This window comes from Cervus elaphus, unplaced genomic scaffold (genome assembly GCF_910594005.1).
Source record: "Cervus elaphus unplaced genomic scaffold, mCerEla1.1, whole genome shotgun sequence".
Lineage (NCBI taxonomy): Eukaryota > Metazoa > Chordata > Mammalia > Artiodactyla > Cervidae > Cervus > Cervus elaphus.
The window spans coordinates 2289668-2309747 of NW_025316783.1; positions in this window are offsets into that span (position 1 = coordinate 2289668).

The window sequence follows — 20080 nt, forward strand, 5'->3', positions numbered from 1 at the left end:
GTATTTCTCTGGAGTCGAAGCCAGGGACTAACCTCTCATCTCGAGTTGATTTTTGGTCCATGGAGCTGTTTCGTGTTGCTACAGTGACCTCAGGATCCCTCTAGCCTTGAAACAGTGTTCTTGGGGTTTCTCTGGAGTGCCATCAAGAAAATCAAGGCTTCTTTCATGTTTGATGTGCAAGAGGGAATTGCTTTGCATGCAGTGCAGGGGAATCGGGCCTCATCTCACGGCGAGGGGGAAGTCTCATGGTTTTTCTCGAGTTGCGGCAAGAACCTGGGGTATATTCTCGAGTTACGACGGGGATGGCCCTTCCACACACGTGTTTCTTCAGCGACGTCAGGACTCCTTCCAAGTTGCGAGGGACAACTCGGGATTCTCCTCGAGGCTTGGCAGGGCAATTGGAACGCCTCTCCAGCTGAGGCGGGAGACCAAGGGTCCCTTTCCACGTGCCACAGGAATCCTGGGACTCCTATCAAGTTTCACGAGGAGTCAGGAATTGTCTCCTTTGGAGGCACTGATCTCCGCGTACCTCTGGAGTTTTCAAAGGATGTGAGGCTTCCGGTCGCGATGAGGTGGGGAACTAGGTCTTTCTCTGTGGTCTCCACAGGGGATTCAGACATCCTTTCGTCTTGGAAGATGCAAGACGAGACTGCATTCAAGTCACTGCAGGGATATCCGGCCTTATTTCGCGTCAGGGCATCGCGGTGTCCATTCGACTTGAGGCCGCAAAATCAGGGTCCCTCTCACATACCTAGAGCTGAGAGAAGCCTCCTCTTGAGGTGCTTGTGGTAAGGTGTTATTCCTTGGAGTTGAAACCAGGGACTAACCTCTCATCTCGAGTTGGTTTTTGGTCCACGGAGCTCTTTCGTGTTGCTACAGTGACCTCAGGATCTCTCTAGCCTTGAAACAGTGTTCTTGGGGTTTCTCTAGAGTGCCATCAAGGAAATCAAGGCTCCTTTCATGTGTGATGTGCAACACGGAATTGCTCTGCACGCAGTGCAGGGGAATCGGGCCTCATCTCGTGGCGACGGGGAAGTCTCATGGTTTTTCTCGAGTTGCGGCGGGAACCTGGGGTATATTCTCGAGTTACGACGGGGATGGCCCTTCCACACACGTGTTTCTTCAGCGACGTCAGGACTCCTGCCTAGTTGGGAGGGACAACTCGGGATTCTCCTCGAGGCTTGGCAGGGCAATTGGGACACCTCTCCAGCTGAGGCGGGAGACCAAGAGTCCCTTTCCACGTGCCACAGGAATCCTGGGACTCCTATCAAGTTTCACGAGGAGTCAGACATCGTCTCCTTTGGAGGCACTGATCTCAGTGTACCTCTGGAGTTTTCAAAGTATGTGAGGCCTCCGGTCGCGATGAGGTGGGGAACTAGGTCATTCTCTGTGGTCTCCACAGGGGATTCAGACATCCTTTCTTCTTGGGAGATGCAAAACGAGCCTGCATTGAAGTCACTGTAGGGATATCCGGCCTTATTTCGAGTCAGGGCATCGTGGTGTCCATTCCACTTAAGGCCGCAAACTCAGAGTCCCTCTCACATACCTAGAGCTGAGAGAAGCCTCCTCTTGAGGTGCTTGTGGTAAGGTGGTATTCCTCTGGAGTCGAAGCCAGGGACTAACCTCTCATCTCGAGTTGATTTTTGGTCCACGGAGCTCTTTCGTGTTGCTACAGTGACCTCAGGATCCCTCTAGCCTTGAAACAGTGTTCTTGGGGTTTCTCTGGAGTGCCATCAAGGTAATCAAGGCTCCTTTCATGTGTGATGTGCAGCACGGAATTGCTCTGCACGCACTGCAGGGGAATCTGGCCTCATCTTGCGGCGAGGGGGACGTCTCTTGGTTTCTCTCGAGTTGCGGCGGGAACCTGGGGTATATTCTCGAGTTACGACGGGGATGGCCCTTCCACCCACGTGTTTGTTCAGCGACGTCAGGACTCCTGCCTAGTTGCGAGGGACAACTCGGGATTCTCCTCGAGGCTTGGCAGGGCTATTGGGATGCCTCTCCAGCTGAGGCGGGAGACCAAGGGTCCCTTTCCACGTGCCACAGGAATCCTGGGACTCGTATCAAGTTTCACGAGGAGTCAGGCATCGTCTCCTTTGGAGGCACTGATCTCCGCGTACCTCTGGATTTTTCAAAGGTTGTGAGGCCTCCGGTCGCCATGAAGAGGGGAACTAGGTCTTTCTCTGTGGTCTCCACAGGGGATTCAGACATCCTTTCATCTTGCGAGATGCAAGACGAGCCTGCATTCAAGTCACTGCAGGGATTTCAGGCGTTATTTCGCGTCAGGGCATCGCAGTGTCCATTCCACTTGAGGCCGCAAACTCAGGGTCCCTCTCACATACCTAGAGCTGAGAGAAGCCTCCTCTTGAGGTGCTTGTGGTAAGGTGGTATTTCTCTGGAGTCGAAGCCAGGGACTAACCTCTCATCTCGAGTAGATTTTTGGTCCATGGAGCTGTTTCGTGTTGCTACAGTGACCTCAGGATCCCTCTAGCCTTGAAACAGTGTTCTTGGGGTTTCTCTGGAGTGCCATCAAGAAAATCAAGGCTTCTTTCATGTTTGATGTGCAAGAGGGAATTGCTTTGCATGCAGTGCAGGGGAATCGGGCCTCATCTCACGGCGAGGGGGAAGTCTCATGGTTTTTCTCGAGTTGCGGCAAGAACCTGGGGTATATTCTCGAGTTACGACGGGGATGGCCCTTCCACACACGTGTTTCTTCAGCGACGTCAGGACTCCTTCCAAGTTGCGAGGGACAACTCGGGATTCTCCTCGAGGCTTGGCAGGGCAATTGGAACGCCTCTCCAGCTGAGGCGGGAGACCAAGGGTCCCTTTCCACGTGCCACAGGAATCCTGGGACTCCTATCAAGTTTCACGAGGAGTCAGGAATCGTCTCCTTTGGAGGCACTGATCTCCGCGTACCTCTGGAGTTTTCAAAGGATGTGAGGCTTCCGGTCGCGATGAGGTGGGGAACTAGGTCTTTCTCTGTGGTCTCCACAGGGGATTCAGACATCCTTTCGTCTTGGAAGATGCAAGACGAGACTGCATTCAAGTCACTGCAGGGATATCCGGCCTTATTTCGCGTCAGGGCATCGCGGTGTCCATTCGACTTGAGGCCGCAAAATCAGGGTCCCTCTCACATACTTAGAGCTGAGAGAAGCCTCCTCTTGAGGTGCTTGTGGTAAGGTGTTATTCCTTGGAGTTGAAACCAGGGACTAACCTCTCATCTCGAGTTGGTTTTTGGTCCACGGAGCTCTTTCGTGTTGCTACAGTGACCTCAGGATCTCTCTAGCCTTGAAACAGTGTTCTTGGGGTTTCTCTAGAGTGCCATCAAGGAAATCAAGGCTCCTTTCATGTGTGATGTGCAACACGGAATTGCTCTGCACGCAGTGCAGGGGAATCGGGCCTCATCTCGTGGCGACGGGGAAGTCTCATGGTTTTTCTCGAGTTGCGGCGGGAACCTGGGGTATATTCTCGAGTTACGACGGGGATGGCCCTTCCACACACGTGTTTGTTCAGCCACATCAGGACTCCTGCCTAGTTGCGAGGGAAAACTCGGGATTCTCCTCGAGGCTTGGCAGGGCAATTGGGACGCCTCTCCAGCTGAGGCGGGAGACCAAGAGTCCCTTTCCACGTGCCACAGGAATCCTGGGACCCCTATCAAGTTTCACGAGGAGTCAGGCATCGTCTCCTTTGGAGGCACTGATCTCCGCGTACGTCTGGAGTTTTCAAAGGATGTGAGGCCTCCGGTCGCCATGAGGTAGGGAACTAGGTCTTTTTCTGTGGTCTCCACAGGGGATTCAGACATCCTTTCGTCTTCGGAGAAGCAAGACGAGCCTGCATTCAAGTCACTGCAGGGATATCAGGCGTTATTTCGCGTCAGGGCATCGCAGTGTCCATTCCACTTGAGGCCCCAAACTCAGGGTCTCTCTTACATACCTAGAGCTGAGAGAAGCCTCCTCTTGAAGTGCTTGTGGTAAGGTGGTATTCCTCTGGAGTCGAAGCCAGGGACTAACCTCTCATCTCGAGTTGATTTTTGGTCCACGGAGCGCTTTCGTGTTGCTACAGTGACCTCAGGATCCCTCTAGCCTTGAAACAGTGTTCTTGGAGTTTCTCTGGAGTGCCATTAAGGAAATCAAGGCTCCTTTCATGTTTGATGTGCAGTACGGATTTGCTTTGAATGCAGTGCAGGGGAATAGGGCCTCATCTTGCGGCGAGGGGGAAGTCTCATGGTTTTTCTCGAGTTGCGGCGGGAACCTGGGGTATATTCTCGAGTTACGACGGGGATGGCCCTTCCACCCACGTGTTTGTTCAGCGACGTCAGGACTCCTGCCTAGTTGCAAGGGACAACTCGGGATTCTCCTCGAGGCTTGGCAGGGCTATTGGAACGCCTCTCCAGCTGAGGCGGGAGACCAAGTGTCCCTTTCCACGTACCACAGGAATCCTGGGACTCCTATCAAGTTTCACGAGGAGTCAGGCATCGTCTCCTTTTAGGCACTAATCTCCGCATACCTCTGGAGTTTTAAAAGGATGTGAGGCCTCCGGTCGCGATGAGGTGGGGAACTAGATCTTTCTCTGTGGTCTCCACAGTGGCTTCAGATATCGTTTCATCTTGGCAGATGCAAGACGAGCCTGCATTCAAGTCACTACAGGGATATCCGGCCTTATTTCGCGTCAGGGCATGGCAGTGTCCATTCCACTTGAGGCCGCAAAATTAGGGTCCCTCTCACATACCTAGAGCTGAGAGAAGCCTCCTCTTGAGGTGCTTGTGGTAAGGTGGTATTTCTCTGGAGTCGAAGCCACGGACTAACCTCTCATCTCGAGTTGATTTTTGGTCCACGGAGCTCTTTCGTGTTGCTACAGTGACCTCAGGATCCCTCTAGCCTTGAAACAGTGTTCTTGGGGTTTCTCTGGAGTGCCATCAAGAAAATCAAGGCTTCTTTCATGTTTGATGTGCAACACGGAATTGCTCTGCATGCAGTGCAGGGGAATCGGGCCTCATCTCACGGCGAGGGGGAAGTCTCATGGTTTTTCTCGAGTTGCGGCAAGAACCTGGGGTATATTCTCGAGTTACGACGGGGATGGCCCTTCCACACACGTGTTTGTTCAGCGACGTCAGGACTCCTTCCTAGTTGCGAGGGACAACTCGGGATTCTCCTCGAGGCTTGGCAGGGCAATTGGGACGCCTCTCCAGCTGAGGCGGGAGACCAAGGGTCCCTTTCCACGTGCCACAGGAATCCTGGGACTCCTATCAAGTTTCACGAGGAGTCAGGAATCGTCTCCTTTGGAGGCACTGATCTCCGCGTACCTCTGGAGTTTTCAAAGGATGTGAGGCTTCCGGTCGCGATGAGGTGGGGAACTAGGTCTTTCTCTGTGGTCTCCACAGGGGATTCAGACATCCTTTCGTCTTGGAAGATGCAAGACGAGCCTGCATTCAAGTCACTGCAGGGATATCCGGCCTTATTTCGAGTCAGGGCATCGCGGTGTCCATTCGACTTGAGGCCGCAAAATCAGGGTCCCTCTCACATACCTAGAGCTGAGAGAAGCCTCCTCTTGAGGTGCTTGTGGTAAGGTGTTATTCCTTGGAGTTGAAGCCAGGGACTAACCTCTCATCTCGAGTTGATTTTTGGTCCACGGAGCTCTTTCGTGTTGCTACAGTGACCTCAGGATCTCTCGAGCCTTGAAACAGTGTTCTTGGGGTTTCTCTGGAGTGCCATCAAGGAAATCAAGGCTCCTTTCATGTGTGATGTGCAACACGGAATTGCTCTGCACGCAGTGCAGGGGAATCGGGCCTCATCTCGTGGCGAAGGGGAAGTCTCATGGTTTTTCTCGAGTTGCGGCGGGAACCTGGGGTATATTCTCGAGTTACGACGGGGATGGCCCTTCCACACCCGTGTTTGTTCAGCCACGTCAGGACTCCTGCCTAGTTGCGAGGGACAACTCGGGATTCTCCTCGAGGCTTGGCAGGGCAATTGGGACGCCTCTGCAGCTGAGGCGGGAGACCAAGAGTCCCTTTCCACGTGCCACAGGAATCCTGGGACCCCTATCAAGTTTCACGAATAGTCAGGCATCGTCTCACTTGGAGGCACTGATCTCCGCATACGTCTGGAGTTTTCAAAGGATGTGAGGCCTCCGGTCGCGATGAGGTAGGGAACTAGGTCTTTCTCTGTGGTCTCCACAGGGGATTCAGACATCCTTTCCTCTTCAGAGATGCAAGACGAGCCTGCATTCAAGTCACTGCAGGGATATCAGGCGTTATTTCGCGTCAGGGCATCGCAGTGTCCATTCCACTTGAAGCCGCAAACTCAGGGTCCTTCTCACATACCTAGAGCTGAGAGAAGCCTCCTCTTGAGGTGCTTGTGGTAAGGTGGTATTCCTCTGGAGTCGAAGCCAGGGACTAACCTCTCATCTCGATTTGATTTTTGGTCCATGGAGCTCTTTCTTGTTGCTACAGTGACCTCAGGATCCCTCTAGCCTTGAAACAGAGTTCTTGGGGTTTCTCTGGAGTGCCATTAAGGAAATCAAGGCTCCTTTCATGTTTGATGTGCAATACGGATTTGCTTTGAATGCAGTGCAGGGGAATAGGGCCTCATCTTGCGGCGAGGGGGAAGTCTCATGGTTTTTCTCGAGTTGCGGCGGGAACCTGGGGTATATTCTCGAGTTACGATGGGGATGGCCCTTCCACCCACGTGTTTGTTCAGCGACGTCAGGACTCCTGCCTAGTTGCGAGGGACAACTCGGGATTCTCCTCGAGGCTTGGCAGGGCAATTGGAACGCCTCTCCAGCTGAGGCGGGAGACCAAGGGTCCCTTTCCACGTGCCACAGGAATCCTGGGACTCCTATCAAGTTTCACGAGGAGTCAGGCATCGTCTCCTTTGGAGGCGCTGATCTCAGTGTACCTCTGGAGTTTTCAAAGCATGTGAGGCCTCCGGTCGCAATGAGGTGGGGAACTAGGTCTTTCTCTATGGTCTCCACAGGGGATTCAGACATCCTTTCGTCTTGGGAGATGCAAGACGAGCCTGCATTCAAGTCACTGCAGGGATATCCGGCCTTATTTCGTGTCAGGGCATCGCGGTGTCCATTCCACTTGAGGCCGCAAACTCAGCGTCCCTCTCACATACCTAGAGCTGAGAGAAGCCTCCTCTTGAGGTGCTTGTGGTAAGGTGGTATTCCTCTGCAGTCGAAGCCAGGGACTAACCTCTCATCTCGAGTTGATTTTTGGTCCACGGAGCTCTTTCGTGTTGCTACAGTGACCTCAGGATCCCTCTAGCCTTAAAACAGTGTTCTTGGGGTTTCTCTGGAGTGCCATCAAGGAAATCAAGGCTACTTTCATGTTTGATGTGCAATACGGATTTGCTTTGAATGCAGTGCAGGGGAATCGGGCCTCATCTTGCGGCGAGGGGGAAGTCTCATGGTTTTTCTCGAGTTGCGGCGGGAACCTGCAGTATATTCTCGAGTTACGACGGGGATGGCCCTTCCACACACGTGTTTCTTCAGCGACGTCAGGACTGCTGCCTAGTTGGGAGGGACAACTCGGGATTCTCCTCGAGGCTTGGCAGGGCAATTGGGACACCTCTCCAGCTGAGGCGGGAGACCAAGGGTCCCTTTCCACGTGCCACAGGAATCCTGGGACTCCTATCAAGTTTCACGAGGAGTCAGGCATCGTCTCCTTTGGAGGCACTGATCTCAGTGTACCTCTGGAGTTTTCAAAGTATGTGAGGCCTCCGGTCGCGATGAGGTGGGGAACTAGGTCTTTCTCTATGGTCTCCACAGGGGATTCAGACATCCTTTCGTCTTGGGAGATGCAAGACGAGCCTACATTGAAGTCACTGCAGGGATATCCGGCCTTATTTCGCGTCAGGGCATCGCGGTGTCCATTCCACTTAAGGCCGCAAACTCAGCGTCCCTCTCACATACCTAGAGCTGAGAGAAGCCTCCTCTTGAGGTGCTTGTGGTAAGGTGGTATTCCTCTGGAGTCGAAGCCAGGGACTAACCTCTCATCTCGAGTTGATTTTTGGTCCACGGAGCTCTTTCGTGTTGCTACAGTGACCTCAGGATCCCTCTATCCTTGAAACACTGCTTTTGGGTTTTCTCTGGAGTGCCATCAAGGAAATCAAGGCTCCTTTCATGTGTGATGTGCAACACGGAATTGCTCTGCACGCAGTGCAGGGGAATTGGGCCTCATCTCACGGCGAGGGGGAAGTCTCATGGTTTTTCTCGAGTTGCGGTGGGAACCTGGGGTATATTCTCGAGTTACAACGGGGATCGCCTTTGCACACACGTTTTTCTTCAACGACGTCAGGACTCCTGCCTAGTTGCGAGGGACAACTCGTGATTCTCCTCGAGGCTTGGCAGGGCAATTGGGACGCCTCTCCAGCTGAGGTGGGAGACCAAGTGTCCCTTTCCACGTGCCACAGGAATCCTGGGACTCCTATCAAGTTTCACGAGGAGTCAGGTGTCGTCTCCTTTGGAGGCACTGATCTCCGCATACCTCTGGAGTTTTCAAAGGATGTGAGGCCTCCGGTCACGATGAGGTGGGGAACTAGGTCTTTCTCTGTGGTCTCCACAGGGGATTCAGACATCCTTTCATCTTGGGAGATGCAAGACGAGCCTGCATTCAAGTCACTGCAGGGATATCCGGCCTTATTTCGAGTCAGGGCATCGCGGTGTCCATTCCATTTGTGGCCACAAACTCAGAGTCCCTCTCACATACTTAGAGCTGAGAGAAGCCTCCTCTTGAGGTGCTTGTGGTAAGGTGGTATTCCTCTGGAGTCGAAGCCAGGGACTAACCTCTCATCTCGAATTGATTTTTGGTCCACAGAGCTCTTTCGTGTTGCTACAGTGACCTCAGGATCCCTCTAGCCTTGAAACAGTGTTCTTGGGGTTTCTCTGGAGTGCCATCAAGGAAATCAAGGCTCCTTTCATGTGTGTTGTGCAACACGGAATTGCTCTGCACGCAGTGCAGGGGAATCGGGCCTCATTTTGCTTCGAGGGGGAAGTCTCATGGTTTTTCTCGAGTTGCGGCGGGAACCTGGGCTATATTCTCGAGTTACGACGGGGATGGCCCTTCCACCCACGTGTTTGTTCAGCGACGTCAGGACTCCAGCGTAGTTGCGAGGGACAACTCGGGATTCTCCTCGAGGCTTGGCAGGGCAATTGGGACGCCTCTCCAGCTGAGGCGGGAGACCAAGGTTCCCTTTCCCCGTGCCACAGGAATCCTGGGACTCTTATCATGTTTCACGAGGAATCAGGCATCGTCTCCTTTGGAGGCACTGATCTCCGGGTACCTCTGGGGTTTTCAAAGGATGTGAGGCATGCGGTCGCGATGAGGTGGGGAACTAGGTCTTTCTCTGTGGTCTCCACAGGGCATTCAGACATCCTTTCGTCTTGGGAGATGCAAGACGAGCCTGCATTCAAGTCACTGCAGGGATATCCGGCCTTAATTCGAGTCAGGGCATCGCGGTGTCAATTCCACTTGAGGCCGCAAACTCAGGGTCCCTCTCACATACCTAAAGCTGCGAGAAGCCTCCTCTTGAGGTGCTTGTGGTAAGGTGGTATTCCTCTGGAGTCGAAGTTAGGGACTAACCCCTCATCTCGAATTGATTTTTGGTCCACGGAGCTCTTTCGTGTTGCTACAGTGACCTCAGGATCCCTCTAGCCTTGAAACAGTGTTCTTGGGGTTTCTCTGGAGTACCATCAAGGAAATCAAGGCTCCTTTCATGTGTGATGTGCAACACGGAATTGCTCTGCACGCAGTGCAGGGGAATCGGGCCTCATCTCGCGGCGAGGGGGAAGTCTCATGGTTTTTCTCGAGTTGCGGAGGGAACCTGGGGTATATTCTCGAGTTACGACGGGGATCGTCCTTCCACCCACGTCTTTGTTCAGCGACGTCAGGGCTCCTGCCTAGTTGCAAGGGATAACTCGGGATTCTCCTCGAGGCTTGGCAGGGCAATTGGGACGCCTCTCCAGCTGAGGCGGGAGACCAAGGGTCCCTTTCCACGTGCCACAGGAATCCTGGGACTCCTATCAAGTTTCACGGGGAGTCAGGCATCGTCTCCTTTGGAGGCACTGATCTCCGCGTACCTCTGGAGTTTTCAAAGGATGTGAGGCCTCCGGTCGCGATGAGGTGGGGAACTAGGTCTTTCTCTGTGGTCTCCACAGGGGATTCAGACATCCTTCCGTCTTGGGAGATGCAAGACGAGCCTGCATTCAAGTCACAGCAGGGATATCCGGCCTTAATTTGAGTCAGGGCATCCAGGTGTCCATTCGACTAGAGACTGCAAACTCAGGGTCCCTCTCAGATACCTAGAGCTGAGAGAAGCCTCCTCTTGAGGTGCTTGTGGTAAGGTGGTATTCCCCTGGAGTCGAAGCCAGGAACTACCCCCTCATCTCGAGTTGATTTTTGGTCCACGGAGCTCTTTCGTGTTGCTGCAGTGACCTCAGGATCCCTCTAGCCTGGAAACAGTGTTCCTGGGGTTTCTCTGGAGTGCCATCAAGGAAATCAAGGCTCCTTTCATGTGTGATGTGCAACACGGAATTGCTCTGCACGCAGTGCAGCGGAATCAGGCCTGATCTCGCGGCGAGGGGGAAGTCTCATGGTGTTTCTCGAGTTGCGGCGGGAACCTGGGGTATATTCTCGAGTTACAACGGGGATGGCCCTTCCACACACGTGTTTGTTCAGCGACGTCAGGACTCCTGCGTAGTTGCGCGTGACAACTCGGGATTCTCCTCGAGGCTTGGCAGGGCAATTGGGATGCCTCTCCAGCTGAGTCGGGAGACCAAGGGTCCCTTTCCACGTGCCACAGGAATCCAGGGACTCCGATCAAGTTTCATGAGGAGTCAGGCATCGTCTCCTTTGGAGGCACTGATCTCCACGTACCTCTGGAGTTATCAAAGGATGTGAGGCCTGCGGTCGCGATAAGGTGGGGAACTAGGACTTTCTCTGTGGTCTCCACAGGGGATTCAGACATCCTTTCATCTTGGGAGATGCAAGACGAGCCTGCATTCAAGTCACTGCAGGGATATCCGGCCTTATTTCGTGTCAGGGCATCGCGGTGTCCATTCCACTTGAGGCCGCAAACTCAGGGTCCCTCTCACATACCTAAAGCTGCGAGAAGCCTCCTCTTGAGGTGCTTGGGGTAAGGTGGTATTCCTCTGGAGTCGAAGTTAGGGACTAACCCCTCACTCGAATTAATTTTTGGTCCACGGAGCTCTTTCGTGTTGCTATAGTGACCTCAGGATCCCTCTAGCCTTGAAACAGTGTTCTTGGGGTTTCTCTGGAGTGCCATGAAGGAAATCAAGGCTCCTTTCATGTGTGATGTGCAACACGGAATTGCTCTGCACGCAGTGCAGGGGAATCGGGCCTCATCTCGCGGCGAGGGGGAAGTCTCATGGTTTTTCTCGAGTTGCGGCGGGAACCTGGGGTATATTCTCGAGTTACGACGGGGATCGCCCTTCCACCCACGTCTTTGTTCAGCGACGTCAGGGCTCCTGCCTAGTTGCAAGGGACAACTCGGGATTCTCCTCGAGGCTTGGCAGGGCAATTGGGACGCCTCTCCAGCTGAGGCGGGAGACCAAGGGTCCCTTTCCACGTGCCACAGGAATCCTGGGACTCCTATCAAGTTTCACGGGGAGTCAGGCATCGTCTCCTTTGGAGGCACTGATCTCCGCGTACCTCTGGAATTTTCAAAGGATGTGAGGCCTCCGGTCGCGATGAGGTGGGGAACTAGGTCTTTCTCTGTGGTCTCCACAGGGGATTCAGACATCCTTTCGTCTTGGGAGATGCAAGACGAGCCTGCATTCAAGTCACAGCAGGGATATCCGGCTTTATTTCGAATCAGGGCATCCCGGTGTCCATTCGACTAGAGGCTGCAAACTCAGGGTCCCTCTCAGATACCTAGAGCTGAGAGAAGCTTCCTCTTGAGGTGCTTGTGGTAAGGTGGAATTCCCCTGGAGTCGAAGCCAGGAACTACCCCCTCATCTCGAGTTGATTTTTGGTCCACGGAGCTCTTTCGTGTTGCTGCAGTGACCTCAGGATCCCTCTAGCCTGGAAACAGTGTTCCTGGGGTTTCTCTGGAGTGCCATCAAGGAAATCAAGGCTCCTTTCATGTGTGATGTGCAACACGGAATTGCTCTGCACGCAGTGCAGCGGAATCAGGCCTGATCTCGCGGCGAGGGGGAAGTCTCATGGTGTTTCTCGAGTTGCGGTGGGAACCTGGGGTATATTCTCGAGTTACAACGGGGATGGCCCTTCCACACACGTGTTTGTTCAGCGACGTCAGGACTCCTGCGTAGTTGCGCGGGACAACTCGGGATTCTCCTCGAGGCTTGGCAGGGCAATTGGGATGCCTCTCCAGCTGAGGCGGGAGACCAAGGGTCCCTTTCCACGTGCCACAGGAATCCAGGGACTCCGATCAAGTTTCATGAGGAGTCAGGCATCGTCTCCTTTGGAGGCACTGATCTCCACGTACCTCTGGAGTTATCAAAGGATGTGAGGCCTGCGGTCGCGATGAGGTGGGGATCTAGGTCTTTCTCTGTGGTCTCCACAGGGGATTCAGACATCCTTTCATCTTGGGAGATGCAAGACGAGCCTGCATTCAAGTCACTGCAGGGATATCCGGCCTTATTTCGAGTCAGGGCATCGTGGTGTCCATTCCACTTGAGGCCGCAAACTCAGGGTCCCTCTCACATACCTAAAGCTGCGAGACGCCTCCTCTTGAGGTGCTTGTGGTAAGGTGGTATTCCTCTGGAGATGAAGTTAGGGACTAACCCCTCATCCCGAGTTGATTTTTGGTCCACGGAGCTCTTTCGTGTTGCTACAGTGACCTCAGGATCCCACTCGTCTTGAAACAGTGTTCTTGGGGTTTCTCTGGAGTGCCATCAAGGAAATCAAGGCTCCTTTCATGTGTGTTGTGCAACACGGAATTGCTCTGCACGCAGTGCAGGGGAATCGGGCCTCATTTTGCTTCGAGGGGGAAGTCTCATGGTTTTTCTCGAGTTGCGGCGGGAACCTGGGCTATATTCTCGAGTTACGACGGGGATGGCCCTTCCACCCACGTGTTTGTTCAGCGACGTCAGGACTCCAGCCTAGTTGCGAGGGACAACTCGGGATTCTCCTCGAGGCTTGGCAGGGCAATTGGGACGCCTCTCCAGCTGAGGCGGGAGACCAAGGGTCCCTTTCCCCGTGCCACAGGAATCCTGGGACTCTTATCATGTTTCACGAGGAATCAGGCATCGTCTCCTTTGGAGGCACTGATCTCCGGGTACCTCTGGGGTTTTCAAAGGATGTGAGGCCTCCGGTCGCGATGAGGTGGGGAACTAGGTCTTTCTCTGTGGTCTCCACAGGGGATTCAGACATCCTTTCGTCTTGGGAGATGCAAGACGAGCCTGCATTCAAGTCACTGCAGGGATATCCGGCCTTAATTCGAGTCAGGGCATCGCGGTGTCAATTCCACTTGAGGCCGCAAACTCAGGGTCCCTCTCACATACCTAAAGCTGCGAGAAGCCTCCTCTTGAGGTGCTTGTGGTAAGGTGGTATTCCTCTGGAGTCGAAGTTAGGAACTACCCCCTCATCTCGAGTTGATTTTTGGTCCACGGAGCTCTTTCGTGTTGCTGCAGTGACCTCAGGATCCCTCTAGCCTGGAAACAGTGTTCCTGGGGTTTCTCTGGAGTGCCATCAAGGAAATCAAGGCTCCTTTCATGTGTGATGTGCAACACGGAATTGCTCTGCACGCAGTGCAGCGGAATCAGGCCTGATCTCGCGGCGAGGGGGAAGTCTCATGGTGTTTCTCGAGTTGCGGCGGGAACCTGGGGTATATTCTCGAGTTACAACGGGGATGGCCCTTCCACACACGTGTTTGTTCAGCGACGTCAGGACTCCTGCGTAGTTGCGCGTGACAACTCGGGATTCTCCTCGAGGCTTGGCAGGGCAATTGGGATGCCTCTCCAGCTGAGTCGGGAGACCAAGGGTCCCTTTCCACGTGCCACAGGAATCCAGGGACTCCGATCAAGTTTCATGAGGAGTCAGGCATCGTCTCCTTTGGAGGCACTGATCTCCACGTACCTCTGGAGTTATCAAAGGATGTGAGGCCTGCGGTCGCGATAAGGTGGGGAACTAGGACTTTCTCTGTGGTCTCCACAGGGGATTCAGACATCCTTTCATCTTGGGAGATGCAAGACGAGCCTGCATTCAAGTCACTGCAGGGATATCCGGCCTTATTTCGTGTCAGGGCATCGCGGTGTCCATTCCACTTGAGGCCGCAAACTCAGGGTCCCTCTCACATACCTAAAGCTGCGAGAAGCCTCCTCTTGAGGTGCTTGGGGTAAGGTGGTATTCCTCTGGAGTCGAAGTTAGGGACTAACCCCTCACTCGAATTAATTTTTGGTCCACGGAGCTCTTTCGTGTTGCTATAGTGACCTCAGGATCCCTCTAGCCTTGAAACAGTGTTCTTGGGGTTTCTCTGGAGTGCCATGAAGGAAATCAAGGCTCCTTTCATGTGTGATGTGCAACACGGAATTGCTCTGCACGCAGTGCAGGGGAATCGGGCCTCATCTCGCGGCGAGGGGGAAGTCTCATGGTTTTTCTCGAGTTGCGGCGGGAACCTGGGCTATATTCTCGAGTTACGACGGGGATGGCCCTTCCACCCACGTGTTTGTTCAGCGACGTCAGGACTCCAGCCTAGTTGCGAGGGACAACTCGGGATTCTCCTCGAGGCTTGGCAGGGCAATTGGGACGCCTCTCCAGCTGAGGCGGGAGACCAAGGGTCCCTTTCCCCGTGCCACAGGAATCCTGGGACTCTTATCATGTTTCACGAGGAATCAGGCATCGTCTCCTTTGGAGGCACTGATCTCCGGGTACCTCTGGGGTTTTCAAAGGATGTGAGGCCTCCGGTCGCGATGAGGTGGGGAACTAGGTCTTTCTCTGTGGTCTCCACAGGGGATTCAGACATCCTTTCGTCTTGGGAGATGCAAGACGAGCCTGCATTCAAGTCACTGCAGGGATATCCGGCCTTAATTCGAGTCAGGGCATCGCGGTGTCAATTCCACTTGAGGCCGCAAACTCAGGGTCCCTCTCACATACCTAAAGCTGCGAGAAGCCTCCTCTTGAGGTGCTTGTGGTAAGGTGGTATTCCTCTGGAGTCGAAGTTAGGGACTAACCCCTCATCTCGAATTGATTTTTGGTCCACGGAGCTCTTTCGTGTTGCTACAGTGACCTCAGGATCCCTCTAGCCTTGAAACAGTGTTCTTGGGGTTTCTCTGGAGTAGCATCAAGGAAATCAAGGCTCCTTTCATGTGTGATGTGCAACACGGAGTTTCTCTGCACGCAGTGCAGGGGAATCGGGCCTCATCTCGCGGCGAGGGGGAAGTCTCATGGTTTTTCTCGAGTTGCGGAGGGAACCTGGGGTATATTCTCGAGTTACGACGGGGATCGCCCTTCCACCCACGTCTTTGTTCAGCGACGTCAGGGCTCCTGCCTAGTTGCAAGGGATAACTCGGCAATCTCCTCGAGGCTTGGCAGGGCAATTGGGACGCCTCTCCAGCTGAGGCGGGAGACCAAGGGTCCCTTTCCACGTGCCACAGGAATCCTGGGACTCCTATCAAGTTTCACGGGGAGTCAGGCATCGTCTCCTTTGGAGGCACTGATCTCCGCGTACCTCTGGAGTTTTCAAAGGATGTGAGGCCTCCGGTCGCGATGAGGTGGGGAACTAGGTCTTTCTCTGTGGTCTATACAGGGGATTCAGACATCCTTCCGTCTTGGGAGATGCAAGACGAGCCTGCATTCAAGTCACAGCAGGGATATCCGGCCTTAATTCGAGTCAGGGCATCCAGGTGTCCATTCGACTAGAGACTGCAAACTCAGGGTCCCTCTCAGATACCTAGAGCTGAGAGAAGCCTCCTCTTGAGGTGCTTGTGGTAACGTGGTATTCCCCTGGAGTCGAAGCCAGGAACTACCCCCTCATCTCGAGTTGATTTTTGGTCCACGGAGCTCTTTCGTGTTGCTGCAGTGACCTCAGGATCCCTCTAGCCTGGAAACAGTGTTCCTGGGGTTATTCTGGAGTGCCATCAAGGAAATCAAGGCTCCTTTCATGTGTGATGTGCAACACGGAATTGCTCTGCACGCAGTGCAGCGGAATCAGGCCTGATCTCGCGGCGAGGGGGAAGTCTCATGGTGTTTCTCGAGTTGCGGCGGGAACCTGGGGTATATTCTCGAGTTACAACGGGGATGGCCCTTCCACACACGTGTTTGTTCAGCGACGTCAGGACTCCTGCGTAGTTGCGCGTGACAACTCGGGATTCTCCGCGAGGCTTGGCAGGGCAATTGGGATGCCTCTCCAGCTGAGTCTGGAGACCAAGGGTCCCTTTCCACGTGCCACAGGAATCCAGGGACTCCGATCAAGTTTCATGAGGAGTCAGGCATCGTCTCCTTTGGAGGCACTGATCTCCACGTACCTCTGGAGTTATCAAAGAATGTGAGGCCTGCGGTCGCGATAAGGTTGGGAACTAGGACTTTCTCTGTGGTCTCCACAGGGGATTCAGACATCCTTTCATCTTGGGAGATGCAAGACGAGCCTGCATTCAAGTCACTGCAGGGATATCCGGCCTTATTTCGTGTCAGGGCATCTCGGTGTCCATTCCACTTGAGGCCGCAATCTCAGGGTCCCTCTCACATACCTAAAGCTGCGAGAAGCCTCCTCTTGAGGTGCTTGTGGTAAGGTGGTATTCCTCTGGAGTCGAAGTTAGGGACTAACCCCTCACTCGAATTGATTTTTGGTCCACGGAGCTCTTTCGTGTTGCTACAGTGACCTCAGGATCCCTCTAGCCTTGAAACAGTGTTCTTGGGGTTTCTCTGGAGTGCCATGAAGGAAATCAAGGCTCCTTTCATGTGTGATGTGCAACACGGAATTGCTCTGCACGCAGTGCAGGGGAATCGGGCCTCATCTCGCGGCGAGGGGGAAGTCTCATGGTTTTTCTCGAGTTGCGGCGGGAACCTGGGGTATATTCTCGAGTTACGACGGGGATCGCCCTTCCACCCACGTCTTTGTTCAGCGACGTCAGGGCTCCTGCCTAGTTGCAAGGGACAACTCGGGATTCTCCTCGAGGCTTGGCAGGGCAATTGGGACGCCTCTCCAGCTGAGGCGGGAGACCAAGGGTCCCTTTCCACGTGCCACAGGAATCCTGGGACTCCTATCAAGTTTCACGGGGAGTCAGGCATCGTCTCCTTTGGAGGCACTGATCTCCGCGTACCTCTGGAATTTTCAAAGGATGTGAGGCCTCCGGTCGCGATGAGGTGGGGAACTAGGTCTTTCTCTGTGGTCTCCACAGGGGATTCAGACATCCTTTCGTCTTGGGAGATGCAAGACGAGCCTGCATTCAAGTCACAGCAGGGATATCCGGCTTTATTTCGAGTCAGGACATCCCGGTGTCCATTCGACTAGAGGCTGCAAACTCAGGGTCCCTCTCAGATACCTAGAGCTGAGAGAAGCCTCCTCTTGAGGTGCTTGTGGTAAGGTGGTATTCCCCTGGAGTCGAAGCCAGGAACTACCCCCTCATCTCGAGTTGATTTTTGGTCCACGGAGCTCTTTCGTGTTGCTGCAGTGACCTCAGGATCCCTCTAGCCTGGAAACAGTGTTCCTGGGGTTTCTCTGGAGTGCCATCAAGGAAATCAAGGCTCCTTTCATGTGTGATGTGCAACACGGAATTGCTCTGCACGCAGTGCAGCGGAATCAGGCCTGATCTTGTGGCGAGGGGGAAGTCTCATGGTGTTTCTCGAGTTGCGGCGGGAACCTGGGGTATATTCTCGAGTTACAACGGGGATGGCCCTTCCACACACGTGTTTGTTCAGCGACGTCAGGACTCCTGCGTAGTTGCGAGGGACAACTCGGGATTCTCCTCGAGGCTTGGCAGGGCAATTGGGATGCCTCTCCAGCTGAGGCGGGAGACCAAGGCTCCCTTTCCACGTGCCACAGGAATCCAGGGACTCCGATCAAGTTTCATGAGTAGTCAGGCATCGTCTCCTTTGGAGGCACTGATCTCCACGTACCTCTGGAGTTATCAAAGGATGTGAGGCCTGCGGTCGCGATGAGGTGGGGAACTAGGTCTTTCTCTGTGGTCTCCACAGGGGATTCAGACATCCTTTCATCTTGGGAGATGCAAGACGAGCCTGCATTCAAGTCACTGCAGGGATATCCGGCCTTATTTCGAGTCAGGGCATCGTGGTGTCCATTCCACTTGAGGCCGCAAACTCAGGGTCCCTCTCACATACCTAAAGCTGCGAGACGCCTCCTCTTGAGGTGCTTGTGGTAAGGTGGTATTCCTCTGGAGACGAAGTTAGGGACTAACCCCTCATCTCGAGTTGATTTTTGGTCCACGGAGCTCTTTCGTGTTGCTACAGTGACCTCAGGATCCCACTCGTCTTGAAACAGTGTTCTTGGGGTTTCTCTGGAGTGCCATCAAGGAAATCAAGGCTCCTTTCATGTGTGTTGTGCAACACGGAATTGCTCTGCACGCAGTGCAGGGGAATCGGGCCTCATTTTGCTTCGAGGGGGAAGTCTCATGGTTTTTCTCGAGTTGCGGCGGGAACCTGGGGTATATTTTCGAGTTACGACGGGGATGGCCCTTCCAGCCACGTGTTTGTTCAGCGACGTCAGGACTCCAGCCTAGTTGCGAGGGACAACTCGGGATTCTCCTCGAGGCTTGGCAGGGCAATTGGGACGCCTCTCCAGCTGAGGCGGGAGACCAAGGGTCCCTTTCCCCGTGCCACAGGAATCCTGGCACTCTTATCATGTTTCACGAGGAATCAGGCATCGTCTCCTTTGGAGGCACTGATCTCCGGGTACCTCTGGGGTTTTCAAAGGATGTGAGGCCTCCGGTCGCGATGAGGTGGGGAACTAGGTCTTTCTCTGTGGTCTCCACAGGGGATTCAGACATCCTTTCGTCTTGGGAGATGCAAGACGAGCCTGCATTCAAGTCACTGCAGGGATATCCGGCCTTAATTCGAGTCAGGGCATCGCGGTGTCAATTCCACTTGAGGCCGCAAACTCAGGGTCCCTCTCACATACCTAAAGCTGCGAGAAGACTCCTCTTGAGGTGCTTGTGGTAAGGTGGTATTCCTCTGGAGTCGAAGTTAGGGACTAACCCCTCATCTCGAATTGATTTTTGGTCCACGGAGCTCTTTCGTGTTGCTACAGTGACCTCAGGATCCCTCTAGCCTTGAAACAGTGTTCTTGGGGTTTCTCTGGAGTAGCATCAAGGAAATCAAGGCTCCTTTCATGTGTGATGTGCAACACGGAATTGCTCTGCACGCAGTGCAGGGGAATCGGGCCTCATCTCGCGGCGAGGGGGAAGTCTCATTGTTTTTCTCGAGTTTCGGAGGGAACCTGGGGTATATTCTCGAGTTACGACGGGGATCGCCCTTCCACCCACGTCTTTGTTCAGCGACGTCAGGGCTCCTGCCTAGTTGCAAGGGATAACTCGGGATTCTCCTCGAGGCTTGGCAGGGCAATTGGGACGCCTCTCCAGCTGAGGCGGGAGACCAACGTTCCCTTTCCACGTGCCACAGGAATCCTGGGACTCCTATCAAGTTTCACGGGGAGTCAGGCATCGTCTCCTTTGGAGGCACTGATCTCCGCGTACCTCTGGAGTTTTCAAAGGATGTGAGGCCTCCGGTCGCGATGAGGTGGGGAACTAGGTCTTTCTCTGTGGTCTTCACAGGGGATTCAGACATCCTTCCGTCTTGGGAGATGCAAGACGAGCCTGCATTCAAGTCACAGCAGGGATATCCAGCCTTAATTCGAGTCAGGGCCTCCAGGTGTCCATTCGACTAGAGACTGCAAACTCAGGGTCCCTCTCAGATACCTAGAGCTGAGAGAAGCCTCCTCTTGAGGTGCTTGTGGTAAGGTGGTATTCCCCTGGAGTCGAAGCCAGGAACTACCCCCTCATCTCGAGTTGATTTTTGGTCCACGGAGCTCTTTCGTGTTGCTGCAGTGACCTCAGGATCCCTCTAGCCTGGAAACAGTGTTCCTGGGGTTTCTCTGGAGTGCCATCAAGGAAATCAAGGCTCCTTTCATGTGTGATGTGCAACACGGAA